This window comes from Trachurus japonicus, chromosome 22 (assembly GCF_045865225.1).
Source record: "Trachurus japonicus isolate A0001 chromosome 22, Traja_1.0".
In the NCBI taxonomy this organism is placed as follows: domain Eukaryota; kingdom Metazoa; phylum Chordata; class Actinopteri; order Carangiformes; family Carangidae; genus Trachurus; species Trachurus japonicus.
In genome coordinates, this window is record NC_140928.1 from 11,066,021 (window position 1) to 11,083,146 (window position 17,126).

Genomic DNA, 17,126 nt, shown 5'->3' on the forward strand with positions numbered 1-17,126 from the left:
CGATGAAACAAATTGTGTTTACAAGAACTGGTAAAGATGATCACGACTTTTCACAAGATTCGTACAAAAACAAATTCTCAGCCACCAAACCAAATGCTGAGAGTGGGACGTTCACAGTGAAGAAGCTGCAGCCTGGAGATAACGGCTGGTATTTCTGTGCTGTGAGCCAACACAGTGATACAGATGAATGAAGAAGCTGAACAAAAACCCCAGAGTATAGTGTACGACTGTTTCTAAGACTATCCACCTGATGAACTGCAGAGGGATCTCCAGCACCACAAACTTTGATTGTTCACCACAATATGTGACACTCCCACCTGCAGCTCCTCATATCTCTGTGACTAACTGACAGTTATGAGAGCAACTCTGACTTTCTGAACATGGACATTATCAAACACGGTCTCATCAGCCTGCTACTGTTTCTGCTCTGGATAAAAGGTAAAGTCAAAGAGATCGACACATGGAATTAATGAGTTTATCTTCTTTTAAAAAGGACAGAAAACAAAAGTTACAATCCTAAGGTCAGATCTGATTGATTTGAACTTTTTACTTTTTTTTTACTCTCCTACTGTATTACATTTTATATTTTATTATTCTGACTAAAGCTGCCTTGCCTAGGAGTAAGAATAATAATGCTTATAAAAAATGTATATAGCACATTTCTTAGCAAATTCACAAGTTGCTTATAAAGATATATTGAAGATAAAAAGAAAACAACAACAAAAACCAAATAAATAGGAAAATCCTGTGACCAGTGTTATTCATTATAGCATGAATAAACCCAACAGAGGACATTATATGTTAAAGGTGCAGCGTCTAGTTGCCTAAGGGTTAAAAAGGTATTTCTGTGAGTTTTTAATAGAGATTCTCTGTATGTGAATTAAAACAGGTTTTACTGTTATACACACAGGTCAAAGCGAAGGGAGTGATGTCCATCAGAATTCAACACTGTGGAAAAAACAGCGTGGCAGTGCAACTATTCATTGCAGCCACACCAAGGGTGGCTCCTACGTTTACATGTACTGGTACCAACAGCTGCCTGGAAAAATGATGAAACAAGTTGTGTCCACGACTGCTGGTAGCGACAAAATGGACTTTTCACAAGGTTTCACCGCAGAGAAATTCTCAGCCACCAAACCTGATGCTCAGAGTGGGACGCTCACGGTGAAGAGCCTGCAGCCTGGAGATAACGGCTGGTATTTCTGTGCTGTTAGTGAGCACAGTGATACAGATGAATGACAACCCTGAACAAAAACCTCTGCACTACTGTTTCTCTAAATGTTGTGTCATTAAACAACGACATACAGCAGTTATTACTAAAAATCAAATATATAAAGTAGTATTAAGTAAAGATTTGCAAACATACTGCAGTAAATTAAGTTTTTGAGATCTTTTCATTTTTAGGCATCATACCATCATATCCTCAACCAATTTGACTGTTCCATCCATCCATCCATCCATTTTCATCCGCTTATCCGAGTCCGGGTCGCGGGGGCAGCAGTCGGAGCAGGGATCCCCAGACTTCCCGCTCCCCGGACACTTCCTCCAGCTCTTCCGGGGGGACCCCAAGGCGTTCCCAGGCCAGCCGAGTGACGTAGTCACTCCAGCGTGTCCTGGGTCTTCCCCGGGGCCTCCTCCCGGTGGGGCATGCCCGGAACACCTCACGAGGGAGGCGTCCAGGGGGCATCCTATACAGGTGCCCGAGCCACCTCAGCTGGCTCCTCTCGATGTGGAGGAGCAGCGGCTCTACTCCGAGCTCCTCCCGGGTGACAGAGCTCCTCACCCTATCTCTAAGGGAGCGCCCCGCCACCCTGCGGAGGAAACTCATTTCGGCCGCTTGTATCCGGGATCCCGTTCTTTCGGTCATGACCCAGAGTTCATGACCATAGGTGAGGGTGGGAACGTAGATCGACCGGTAAATCGAGAGCTTTGCCTTTCGGCTCAGCTCCTTCTTCACCACGACGGACCGATACAATGACCACATTACTGCGGCCGCCGCACCGATCCGCCTGTCGATCTCGCGCTCCGTTCTCCCCTCACTCGTGAACAAGACCCCAAGATACTTAAACACCTCCACCTGAGGCAGGAACTCTCCCCCGACCTGGAGGGTGCAAGCCACCTTTTTCCGGTCGAGAACCATGGCCTCGGACTTAGAGGTGCTGATTCTCATCCCAGCTGCTTCACACTCGGCTGCAAACCGCCCCAGTGCATGCTGAAGGTCCTGGCTCGAGGGAGCCAACAAGACCACATCATCTGCAAAAAGCAGAGATGAAATCAAGTGGCTCCCGAACCGTACCCCCTCCGGCCCTTGGCTGCGCCTAGAAATTCTGTCCATATAAATAATGAACAGAACCGATTGACTGTTGTGTTTAATAAAGATTACAGGATAAACAATTGTTATTAAAGACAAAGAGGCAAGTGTGGACACTCAGAACCATGAATTTAGTTGGGTTAGTTAAAGGGACAACGAGGAGTTTCTATTTGGTTATAAAAAAGTCTCACGTTAATGTGGATGAATCTACGCTAGCCACACTTGTTAATGGCTCCATTTTCGATAAATATATCGTTTTGTCTCTATCGTTATTTTGTTATTATTAGTGGTGGCGGAAATGCTGGTCGAGCCGACCAGCGTTTCATTACTTTCGGTTTCGTGGTGAGTCATGAGAATAACGCCACCGAATCGCCGTTTATGGTCGGAACTACGACGTTATGTGATCGTCTTCGAACCTCTGACTTTAATTCTTGATGAATGAAAACATGAGTCCGTCTTGCGCCGGTCAAAGAATTTCACGGTGAGCGCGGAGGCTCATAAATGTAGTGTGAAAACGCTTCGCATTTCCAAAACTCCTCGTTGTCCCTTTAAATAATTATTGAAAAGACAAGCGAGCAAATCAATGCCAATGAAGTTACCATGTATGGTTTTTCACACTTTGAAGGTCATCATTTTTCCAATACGTGCAAAAGCATTTAAAAAAACATGGATAAAGTTAAAGGAATATTTATTAACAAATAACACCGACAACTAAAGGTAATTAGCCTACTCCTAAAACTATAGGGATTGTGGCAAAAAAGGCAAATTTGCCAAAATGTTGAAATATCCCTTTAATGTAAAGTATTTTTCAAACCAGCAGGGGGAAACAAATCAAACAAATCAAACAACTCGCACTTTCACAGAACCAACATAACACGAGTGGCCTCCCCATGCTGATAATGTTAGAGCTCTATAGCACCTCCTCTTTACACTGCACTGGTTTAGAGACACACTCATCCACAGGAGCTGAATCGACAGGACCTGAAAGTGTCACACCTTCACTGCTTTAACATGACCTTCATGTTCTTTGTTTTGTTTTTTTCATTTGCTCCTAAATAAAGGTAAGAGATACAACAATAATCCAGACAAAGTCAATGTAGAGTGAGTCCAGTATCTAAAATCTGCTCTTTTTCCACAGGAGCCTACGGCACCAAACAAGTCGACCAAACACCTTCATCGATCATCAAGAGAGTTGGTCAATCTGTCAACAGTGAGATCATCTGTACTCACAGCATAGCCAGTTATAACTTTATTCTCTGGTACAAACAGAACGGAGACAAGTTCAAATTCCTGGGATATTTGAATGTAATGCAACCGGTCACTGAGGACGATGTGAAGGGACAGATCAGCTTTGCTGGAGACGGCCGTAAACACTCAAACTTCAGCATTTCCAATCTTGCAACGAGCGATAGTGGCGTTTATTTCTGTGCTGCTAGTTTACACAGTGCTGCAGATTGTCCTCAAGTCAATACAAAAACCCCTGAAGTCAACACCCACGATGAGACGTTCAGGCGCTCCAACACCTGCAGCCAGCCGCCACATAAACCAAGACTTTGAAGATTTTATCAGCTGTTGTATTTAGATTTTTGACCTCACCTGACACGAAACAATCTGTGATGTTTGAAATAAAGTTTGTTTTAGCAATGGACTCAATTGTGGTTATGGATTTTTCTCATACAAATAAATATATACTGTATATATTTAATACAGCTGCCTGCAACTGGTGATTGTCTTTGTTTTCAATGTCAAAGATACTCAATTTACTTTCACAGAAGACTGAGAAACATAGAAAATAAACCAGAAATAGGAGCATGTTCTTGACAAGAATCACGATTAATTGCTACAGATCAAACAATAATGCTGCATAAACAGACCAGAGGTTGTCTGCTCACTGCCGTCTGATCAGAAAATGTCATGAAAACAGGAGAATCATCCAGTTTCTGTTTTTAAAATATCTTTAACATAAAAGACGTTATGGATTAAATCTGTCTCTTTACCTTCTCGCTGTTACTGTTGTGGAAAGTCCAAAGTGTAGATTAAAGGCAGGATCACTTCACATAGTGACACTCCCACCTGCAGATCTCCATGAACTCTGTAAGAACATGAGACTCAGTCACTTTTATTCAGAACATGGATCTTATCATGACACACGTCTTCCTCAGATGGTCGCTCTTTCTGCTGTGCACCACAGGTAATTAACAATTAATTCAACTTACAGTAGGACTCTGGTGACTTTTTAGTATTTTGGAGGTGAAGTCATGTCACACTACATTATGTGTATCAGTAACTTCTCCTGTGTTGTCCACAGGTTTTATTGGTGCGAACGATGTCATCCAGACTCCTCTGCTGTGGATGATGAAGGATCAGTCTGCTACAATGAACTGCAGCCACACCAAGGATATAACTTATAGCCAGATGTACTGGTACCAACAGCTGCCTGGAGAAATGATTAAACTAATTGTTTTCACAACAACAACTAAAGTCGACTTCAGCAAAGATTTCAATGAAGACAGATTCTCAGCCACCAAACCAAATGTTGAGAACGGGACGTTCACAGTGAAGAACCTGGAGCCTGGAGATTCAGGCTGGTATTTCTGTGCTGTGAGTAAACACAGTGATACAGATGAATGTGGAGGCTGAACAAAAACCTAACACACACACACACACACACACCTGCTGTATAGAGGGAGCTCCAGCACAGTCTCAGTAGTGACACTCCCACAAACGTCCCATCATATCACATCTCTGTTGTAACGTCACATCTTCACCACACAGACTGACTGTGACTCAATTTTCCTCAGAGCAGAACGATGACCAGAGCAGGTCTGATCCAACTCTCTGCAGCTCTGCTCTGCATCACAGGTACTGAACAGTGTCAAACTGAGGAGTTTATTTGTAGCAGATATTAATTAGAAGTAATACAAAATTATTTAAATATGTTTTTTCTTTTACTCCTCAGGTCTCACTAACGGGGACGATGTCAACCAGACTCCTCTGCTGTGGATGATGAAGGGTCAGTCTGCTACAATGAACTGCAGCCACACGAAGGATGCTGGTCACAACCAGATGTACTGGTACAGACAGCTGCCTGGAGAAATGATGAAACTAATTGTCTTCACAACAACAACTAAAGCCGAACACGACTTTGGAGATTTCAACAAAGACAAATTCTCAGCCACCAAACCAAATATTGAGAACGGGACGTTCACAGTGAAGAATCTGGAGCCTGGAGATTCAGGCTGGTATTTCTGTGCTGTGAGTAAACACAGTGATACAGATGAATGTGGAGGCTGAACAAAAACCTAACACACACACACACACACACACACACACCTGCTGTATGGAGGGAGCTCCAGCACAGTCTCAGTAGTGACACTCCCACAAACGGGACCAGGACTGTTATGGTGCGTTCAAGGAAACTCGTATTTTTCCAACCGTGAAGTCGTACCAGTTCGATCTGGTACGAGTTCACCGGTCGGAAGTTACGAGTGGCCGTTATAGTGACTTTCACCGGTAAAACAGGTCGGAAAAACACGAGTGGGTTGCCTGGAACGCTACAAAGTCGTAAGTGGTGACTTGAAGCTGTAATTTACGATTTCAAAAGCCTGCCTGGAACGCAGCATTAGCGAAAACGACCGGACCACTTACTCCTGCTTTAAGTAGAAGTAATACAAAATTATTTAAATATGCTTTTTTTTTCTTTTAATCCTCAGGTCTAACTAATGGGGACGATGTCAACCAGACTCCTCTGCTGTGGATGATGAAGGATCAGTCTGCAGCCACACCAAGGATATAACTCATTACCAGATGTACTGGTACCAATTTAGTATGACATAACTCACTGACCACAAGGGGGCGTAGAGGGACCATTACACTTTCAGCATGACTGCGTCACTCAGAGAAATGACACCCCCACCTGTAGCTGTTCATATTTGTGCTACTACAGTACAAAAGATATGTCAGTTCCTGCCTGACACAACATGGATATTCTCTTTAATCGTCTCCTCACACTGACTGTCTTTTTGCTGTGGCCTTCAGGTAATTAATCAGAAAATCTACAGTGGACTTCATGGATTTGTAGATATTTTATTCACATTTGTAGATAAAAGTTTAAAATGTGTTCATGCTTTTATACTTGAGAGGAGTTTATCATTGTTGAACATGATAGTAACATCTAATGTTGACCACACAGGTCTAAGTGAAGGGAGTGATGTCACTCAGACCCCTCTGCTGTGGAAAACACAGGGAACCGAGGCAACAATTGAATGCAGCCATACCAAGGGTAGTGGCTACTTCCAGATGTACTGGTACAGACAGCTGCCTGGGGAAACTATGAAACAAGTCGTGTTTACGAGAACTGGTAATAAAAATCACGACTTTTCACAAGATTTCGCCCCAGAAAAATTCTCAGCCACCAAACCAAATGCTGAGAGTGGGACGTTCACAGTGAAGAAGCTGCAGCCTGGAGATAACGGCTGGTATTTCTGTGCTGTGAGCCAACACAGTGATACAGATGAATGAAGAAGCTGAACAAAAACCCCAGAGTATAGTGTACAACTGTTTCTAAGACTATCCACCTGATGAACTGCAGGGGGATCCCCAGCACCACAAACTTTGATTGCTCATCACACAATATGTGACACTCCCACCTGCAGCTCCTCATATCTCTGTGACTAACTGACAGTTATGAGAGCAACTCTGACTTTCTGAACATGGACATTATCAAACACGGTCTCATCAGCCTGCTACTGTTTCTGCTCTGGATAAAAGGTAAAGTCAAAGAGATCGACACATGGAATTAGTGAGTTTATCTTCTTTTAAAATGACAGAAATCAAAAGTTACAGTCCTAAGGTCAGATCCGATTGATTTGATCTTTTACTTTTTTCTTACTCTTCTGTCTTTTATTACGTTTTATATTTTATTGTTCTGTAAAATACTTTGAATTGCCCTTGTGGAAGTAGTGTGCTATATGACTGAAGCTGCCCTGCTTAAGAGTAACAATAATAAGGATTATTAACAACATTCATGCACCGTTTTTTAGCAAATTCATAAGTTACTTGTAAAGATATAGGATAGAAATAGGAAAATCCTGTGACCACCAGTGCCAAAACATTAAGTTACAGCATGAATAAATCCAACAGAGGACATTATATGTTAAAGGTGCAGCATCTAGTTGCCTATGGGTTAAAAAGGTATTTCTATATAAGTGAGGTTTTAATAGAGGAAAATCACTTTAAATGTTTGACTAAATGTGAACTAAAACAAGTTTTACTGTTATACACACAGGTCAAAGCGAAGGGAGTGATGTCCATCAGAATTCAACACTGTGGGAAAAACAGGATGGCAGCACAACTATTCATTGCAGCCACACCAAGGATGGCTCCTACGTTTACATGTACTGGTACCAACAGCTGCCTGGAAAAATGATGAAACAAGTTGTGTTCACATCTGCTGGTAGCGACAAAATGGACTTTTCACAAGGTTTCACCACAGAGAAATTCTCAGCCACCAAACCTGATGCTCAGAGTGGGACGCTCACGGTGAAGAGCCTGCAGCCTGGAGATAACGGCTGGTATTTCTGTGCTGTTAGTGAGCACAGTGATACAGATGAATGACAACCCTGAACAAAAACCTCTGCACTACTGTTTCACTAAATGTTGTGTCATTAAATGACAACATATAGCAGTTGTTACTAAAATTCAAATATATACTAAAGTTAAGATTTGCAAACGTATTAAATTCAGTTTTTGAGATATTTTTATTTTTAGGCATCATACCATCATACCTCAACCAATTTGACGGTTGTGTTCAATAAAGATTACAGGATAATTGAAGACAAAGAGGCAAGTGTGGACACTCAGAACCTCTACACACAGTATGAACTCATTTACAGTAGTTAGTTAAATAATTACTGAAAAGACAAGCAAGCAGTACGGTTCTTCACACTTTGAAGGTAATCATATTTCCAATATGTGCACTGTATATATACAAAACAAAAGTTACAGTAAAGGAATATTTATTAACAAATAGTATATGTCAAAAATAAGTTACTGAATGTGGTCACTTGCTTGATAAAGGGTTAAAGTGCACGGAAATACACAGTTGCAGGTTCTCCTCTTGACCAGGCGGTCATCTGTTACAAATATTTAACTCTAGAACAGAGTAATCATGGAGTTATAGCAATGGGTCATGAGTGTGACTTGTGTTTTAATGTAAAGTATTTTTCAAACCAGCAGGGGGAAACAAACCTCAACAAATCAAACAACTCGCACTTTCACAGAACCAACATAACACGAGTGGCCTCCCCATGCTGATAATGTTAGAGCTCTATAGCACCTCCTCTTTACACTGCACTGGTTTAGAGACACACTCTCATCCACAGGAGCTGAATCGACAGGACCTGAAAGTGTCACACCTTCACTGCTTTAACATGACCTTCATGCTCGTTGTGTTTTGTTTTTTTCATTTGCTCCTAAATAAAGGTAAGAGATATAACAATAATCCAGACAAAGTCAATGTGGAGTGAGTCCAGTATCTAAAATCTGCTCTTTTTCCACAGGAGCCTACGGCACCAAACAAGTCGACCAAACATCGTCATCGATCATCAAGAGAGTTGGTCAATCTGTCAACAGTGAGATCATCTGTACTCACAGCATAGCGAGTTATAATTTTATTCTCTGGTACAAACAGAACGGAGACAAGTTCAAATTCCTGGGATATTTGAATATAATGCAACCGGTCACTGAGGACGATGTGAAGGGACAGATCAGCTTTGCTGGAGACGGCCGTAAACACTCAAACTTCAGCATTTCCAATCTTGCAACGAGCGATAGTGGCGTTTATTTCTGTGCTGCTAGTTAACACAGTGCTGCAGATTGTCCTCAAGTCAATACAAAAACCCCTGAAGTCAACACCCACGATGAGACGTTCAGGCGCTCCAACACCTGCAGCCAGCTGCCACATAAACCAAGACTTTGAAGATTTTATCAGCTGTTGACCTCACCTGACACTAAACAATCTGTGATGTTTGAAATAAAGTTTGTTTTAACAATGGACTCAATTGTAGTCATGGATCTTTCTCATAAAAATAAATATATATATATATATATATATACACAGCTGCCTGCAACTGGGTATATTATGTTTGTTTACAATGTCAAAGATACTCAATTTACTCTCACAGAAGACTGAGAAAAACGGAAAATAAACCAGAGATAAGAGCATGTGTTTTTGACAAACTTGAAATGATCATATTCAATCATTGCCATTTGACCATCTGTCAGTTGAATAGGTGATTTATTTTTCATGATTAATTTCACGATAATGCTGCATAAACAGACCAGAGGTTGTCTGCTCACTGCCATCCGATTCAGAAAATAAAAATCTGACCTGATCACATAATAAATCTGCTTTCTCATGAAAACAGGGAGAATCATCCAGTTTCTGTTTTTAAAATATCTTTAACATAAAAGACGTTGTGGGATCAAATCTGTCTCTTTACCTTCTCACTGTAACTGTAGGGTAAAGTCCACAGCAGGATCACTTCACACAGTGACACTCCCACCTGCAGATCTCCATGAACTCTGTAAGAACATGAGACTCCCTCAGTTTTATTCAGAACATGGATCTTATCATGACACACGTCTTCCTCAGATGGTCGCTCTTTCTGCTGTGCACCAGAGGTAATTCACAATTAATTCAACTTACAGTAGGACTCTGGTTACTTTTTAGTATTTTGGAGGTGAAGTCATGTCACACTACATTATGTGTATCTGTAACTTCTCCTGTGTTGTCCACAGGTTTTATTGGTGCGAGCGATGTCAACCAGACTCCTCTGCTGTGGATGATGAAGGATCAGTCTGCTACAATGAACTGCAGCCACACCAAGGATGCTGGTCATAGCCAGATGGACTGGTACCAACAGCTGCCTGGAGAATTGATGAAACTAATTGTTTTCACAACAACAACTAAAGCCGACTTCAGCAAAGGTTTCAACAAAGACAGATTCTCAGCCACCAAACCTGATATTGAGAGCGGGACGTTCACAGTGAAGAATCTGGAGCCTGGAGATTCAGGCTGGTATTTCTGTGCTGTGAGTAAACACAGTGATACAGATGAATGTGGAGGCTGAACAAAAACCTAACACACACACACACACACCTGCTGTATAGAGGGAGCTCCAGCACAGTCTCAGTAGTGACACTCCCACAAATGTCCCATCACATCTCTGCTGTAATGTCACATAACAGCCTGGCGATAACGGCTGGTATTTCTGTGCTCTGAGCCAACACAGTGATACAGATGAATGTACAGTAGCTGAACAAAAACCCCAGAGCATATGACTGAATCCAAGACTATCTATCTGATGAACTGCAGAGGGATCTCCAGCACTACAAACTTTTAAAAGATGGAAAACTACAGCTCATTGGATACATGTTACAGTTTTTCTCAGTCGCTTTGGTGCTTTTCTCACATCACTCTTAACATTTGCACAACAGTTAGTGCATTTCTCAGAACAATTATTGCAAACTGCAAAACCTAGTGGATGACCTGCAAAAGCGCGTCACTTGCTCAAAATGGATTGTCCATCCCTCAAAAGCAAGTACTCATGTCAATGAAACTGTCAGTGTCGTCAAAATGAGAAGTCCTGACACCATCGTTTATGAACAAGATAGTCAAATGGCTTTGTCATGTTTTCATTAGGACACTTTATTCTCTAAGTGTTTTCCAATGCAAAAAAGTGATGATACTACCTGAAAATGCTCAAGACAGCACTATACACTACTTGTACAGCCATGTGAAAACTACAGTAAAGTTGCACATTACTGTATTTAGTGGAGATACTGAATATGTATGTTTCACATTTCTACTGCATATGCTCTTTGCAATTCTGATTTGTTCACATTATTGTGCAAAGGAAAAATACACTACAGTCATCTACAACAAACATAAGAAACACTCTTTGGGTACAACTTTACGTAAACAATGTTGCAGTACATATAGTAACTGAACCTACAGAGTACTGTAAATCATTCCTGCACATCCAGACGTTCCAGTCACATTTTCATCTACATCACTCTGTCAATTGTAGCGATTGAAACAGATTCAATATTCCCAAAGATACAGTAATGTCATCCTTACATTGTATCTCTTTCAACCTTATGCCATTGTTTGTAATCACCACTGCACAAATGTCTTGTTCTTGTAGCAGAGTAAAAATGGCTCAGTCTCTTCCACCTCTGTGAGGTTGTCTTGTAATCCTATGTGATGCAGAGTAAAATTACAGTAATGTACAGTACATGTACTGCATCAACCATTATTACTGTAGTGTACAATACTGTCAAAGTGCTTCCTACTTGTAAAATGCTGTAGTACAGTACTGTACCGTAAAGATGGGAAATCTTTACTGTGGTTGCTGTAATACATTACAATACAGTAAATATGTTCTCTAGTGAAGCTGTTAGTCTAAATGTAAATGTAAAAAAGTTCTTGTCCCACTGTATCTTACAGTAATGCCTGACACAATGACAGCAGTGCAGATTGTTTAGTGCTGAATTACTGTCCAATACCATACATACCTGTTGTTCCTTACTGTAAATGTTTGAATAATTGAATTCACAGTGCTTCTCCCAACATTTAAAACTAGTTTGACAGATTTTGAAAACTAGTTCAAGAATTTTGTATGTAATGACTCAAGCAATGAAATGAGGACTATTAGTTTTATAGGGAAAGACTATTCAGCGTTCAAAAGTATAGTTCATTTTGACTGATATGACATAAACAAATGATAATGTTGTAAAACAGCAGAGAATTGTATGAGAGCAACTGATACATGTCCAAAAGCATTTGCAATTTGTTCAGAGGAAGGAAAAACTGCTACTATGATGTGGACAAATGACTACATGTTGTGGAGGTTGAACTAATAGTTATGAGAACTTTCATTCTGATCTGAGAATAGCACCAAAGCGACTGAGAAAAACTGTAATAACCAGTCCAAACATTGAGTCTGGAGTGCAAATAAAGGACAGACCTGCACATTAACAACTGAAGAGCTCAGTGTGAACAGCAGTGCAGTTTACTTCTGTGCTGCTAGTTCCCACAGTGCTACACATCCCTGCTCCTCTGTACTGGTGATCCGCAGACAGTCAAAAGGAATATAACTTTTTAGTTTGTGAAATTTGATATGACATAACTCACTGACCACAAGGGGGCGTAGAGGGACCATTACACTTTTAGCATGACTGCGTCACTCAGAGAAATGACACCCCCACCTGTAGCTGTTCATATTTGTGCTACTACAAGAGACATGTTAGTTCCTGCCTGACACAACATGGATATTCTCTTTAATCGTCTCCTCACACTGTCTGTCTTTTTGCTGTGGCATTCAGGTAATTAATCAGAAAATCTACAGTGGACTTCATGGATTTGTAGATATTTTGTTCATATTTGTAGATAAAAGTTTATAAATGTGTTCATGCTTTTATACTTGAAAGGAGTTTATCGAACATGATAGTAACCTCTAATGTTGACCACACAGGTCTAAGTGAAGGGAGTGATGTCACTCAGACCCCTCTGCTGTGGAAAACACAGGGAACCGAGGCAACAATTGAATGCAGCCATACCAAGGGTAGTGCCTACTTCCAGATGTACTGGTACAGACAGCTGCCTGGAGAAACTATGAAACTAATTGTGTTTACAAGAACTGGTAAAGATGATCACGACTTTTCACAAGATTCGTACAAAAACAAATTCTCAGCCACCAAACCAAATGCTGAGAGCGGGACGTTCACAGTGAAGAAGCTGCAGCCTGGAGATAACGGCTGGTATTTCTGTGCTGTGAGCCAACACAGTGATACAGATGAATGAAGAAGCTGAACAAAAACCCCAGAGTATAGTGTACGACTGTTTCTAAGACTATCCACCTGATGAACTGCAGGGGGATCTCCAGCACCACAAACTTTGATTGCTCACCACACAATATGTGACACTCCCACCTGCAGCTCCTCATATCTCTGTGACTAACTGACAGTTATGAGAGCAGCTCTGACTTTCTGAACATGGACATTATCAAACACGGTCTCATCAGCCTGCTACTGTTTCTGCTCTGGATAAAAGGTAAAGTCAAAGAGATCGACACATGGAATTAATGAGTTTATCTTCTTTTAAAACGACAGAAATCAAAAGTTACAGTCCTAAGGTCAGATCTGATTGATTTGACCTTTTAGTTTTTTCTTTGCTGTGTGCTCTGTGTCTTTTATTATGTCTTATATTTTATTGATCTGTGAAACACTTTGAATTGCACTAGTGTGCTGAAGCTGCCTTGCCTAAGAGTGATAATAACAAGTCATAAGACAACATAAACCAAACAAATAGTCAAATCCTATACGAATGGTATTTAAAAACATTAAATACAGCATGAATAAATCCAACAGAGGACATGTTAAAGATGCAGTGTAAGGCTTAAAAAGGTATTTCTATAGAAGTGAGTTTTTAATAAAGGAAAGTCACAGTAAATGTTCTACTGTATGTGAATTAAAACAGGTTTTACTGTTATACACACAGGTCAAAGCGAAGGGAGTGATGTCCATCAGAATTCAACACTGTGGGAAAAACAGCGTGGCAGCACAACTATTCATTGCAGCCACACCAAGGGTGGCACCTACATTTACATGTACTGGTACCAACAGCTGCCTGGAAAAACGATGAAACAAGTTGTGTCCACGACTGCTGGTAGCGAAAAAATTGACTTTTCACAAGGTTTCACCACAGAGAAATTCTCAGCCACCAAACCTGATGCTCAGAGTGGGACGCTCACGGTGAAGAGCCTGCAGCCTGGAGATAACGGCTGGTATTTCTGTGCTGTTAGTGAGCACAGTGATACAGATGAATGACAACCCTGAACAAAAACCTCTGCACTACTGTTTCTCTAAATGTTGTGTCATTACAACATACAGCAGTTATTACTAAAAAATCAAATATATAAAGTAGTATTAAGTAAAGATTTGCAAACATATAGTAAATTAAGTTTTTGAGATCTTTTCATTTTTAGGCATCATTATCATCATATCCTCAATCAATTTGACTGTTGTGTTCAATAAAGATTACAGGATAAACAATTGTTATTAAAGACAAAGAGGCAAGTGTGGACACTCAGAACCATGAATTTAGTTGGGTTAGTTAAATAATTATTGAAGAGACAAGCAAGCAAATCAACGCCAATGAAGTTACCATGTATGGTTTTTCACACCTTGAAGGTAATCATTTTTCCAATACAGTACGTGTAAAAACATTTAAAAAACACATGGATAAAGTTAAAGGAATATTTATTAACAAATAACACAGACAACAAAAGGTAATTAGCCTACTCCTAAAACTATAGGGATTGTGGCAAAATAGGCGAATTTGCCACAATTTTGAAATATCCTTTTAATGTAAAGTATTTTTCAAACCAGCAGGGGGAAACAAACCTCAACAAATCAAACAACTCGCACTTTCACAGAACCAACATAACACGACCTCCCCATGCTGATAATGTTAGAGCTCTATAGCACCTCCTCTTTACACTGCACTGGTTTAGAGACACACTCTCATCCACAGGAGCTGAATCGACAGGACCTGAAAGTGTCACACCTTCACTGCTTTAACATGACCTTCATGTTCTTTGTGTTTTGTTTTCTTCATTTGCTCCTAAATAAAGGTAAGAGATACAACAATAATCCAGACAAAGTCAATGTGGAGTGAGTCCAGTATCTAAAATCTGCTCTTTTTTCACAGGAGCCTACGGCACCAAACAAGTCGACCAAACACCTTCATCGATCATCAAGAGAGTTGGTCAATCTGTCAACAGTGAGATCATCTGTACTCACAGCATAGCGAGTTATAATTTTATTCTCTGGTACAAACAGAACGGAGACAAGTTCAAATTCCTGGGATATTTGAATGTAATGCAACCGGTCACTGAGGACGATGTGAAGGGACAGATCAGCTTTGCTGGAGACGGCCGTAAACACTCAAACTTCAGCATTTCCAATCTTGCAACGAGCGATAGTGGCGTTTATTTCTGTGCTGCTAGTTAACACAGTGCTGCAGATTGTCCTCAAGTCAATACAAAAACCCCTGAAGTCAACACCCACGATGAGACGTTCAGGCGCTCCAACACCTGCAGCCAGCCGCCACATAAACCAAGACTTTGAAGATTTTATCAGCTGTTGACCTCACCTGACACTAAACAATCTGTGATGTTTGAAATAAAGTTTGTTTTAGCAATGGACTCAATTGTGGTCATGGATCTTTCTCATAAAAATAAATATATATATACAGCTGCCTGCAACTGGGTGTATTATGTTTGTTTACAATGTCAAAGATACTCAATTTACTCTCACAGAAGACTGAGAAAAACGGAAAATAAACCAGAGATAAGAGCATGTGTTTCATGACTTGTTTGAAATGATCAAATTTAATCATCATTGCCATTTGACCATCTGTCAGTTGAATAGGTGATTTATTTTTCATGATTAATTGCTACAGATCAAACGATAATGCTGCATAAACAGACCAGAGGTTGTCTGCTCACTGCCATCCGACTGAGAAAATAAAAATCTGACCTGATCACATCATAAATCTGCTTTCTCATGAAAACAGGAGAATCAACCAGTTTCTGTTTTTAAAATATCTTTAACATAAAAGACGTTGTGGGATCAAATCTGTGTCTTTACCTTCTCATTGTAACCGTAGGGGACATAGCAGATCACTTCACACAGTGACACTCCCACCTGCAGATCTCCATGAACTCTGTAAGAACATGAGACTCAGTCAGTTTTATTCAGAACATGGATCTTATCATGACACACGTCCTCCTCAGATGGTCGCTCTTTCTGCTGTGCACCACAGGTAATTAACAATTAATTCAACGTACTGTAGGACTCTGGTTACTTTTTAGTATTTTGGAGGTGAAGTCATGTCACACTACATTATGTGTATCCAATGGCGATTCTGGGGGGTGGCCTGGGGTGGCACTGGCCACCCCTGAAAACTCATTGGCCACCCCTGTGGCCACCCCAAATTTGATAGGTAGTTGTTGGTTAAGTTCGTCAACACAAGAAACAAGAGGAACGCTGTCACACACTCCTCTACACACAGTCACTGTAGCTGTGCCTCGCTCCGCTCTCTCTCCCTCTCTCTCTCTCTGTCATACACACACACACACACACACACACACACACACACACACACACATACGGGCGCATAGGTCGCGCTTGACCGCTAATAAACGGTAAATGCGCTATATCGCGCTACTTGTACAGTGTTGAAATTAACACACTTTATACAGAGTGCAGTCAAACACCAGGCTAAAGAGAGAGGAACAGCAGATCCTCTGACTGTGCAGTCAGCTGCAGGTGAGTGACAGACAGGTGACTGAACCAGCGACACCAGTGAGGCACAAGTTAACGTCCGTTTGTGGTCAGACCTTCCGTCACGGGGTCGGGGACGAGCTGCTGCATAACTGACACACATCAGGCTGCTGTAGCCTAGGCTAAGTCCTCCTGTTAATATGTTTGCTGTGAAATAGGACTATAGCTGTGCAGTACCTATTCTTAGTAGACTGGAAAGCAGCAGATGATAGAAGCGTCATTACAACCAGAGGAGACAGGAGATTTTTATTTTTTAGAGAATTGAGACTTGACTTGGATTTGGTAAAAAAAAAAAAAAAAAAAGACTTGTGAACATCTCTGGCCCCCACTACTTAACTTTAGTTTTCATTCTTGCATTAGAGCATGGCATTTAATGTTTTAATGTCATGCTGTAATTTTCTGT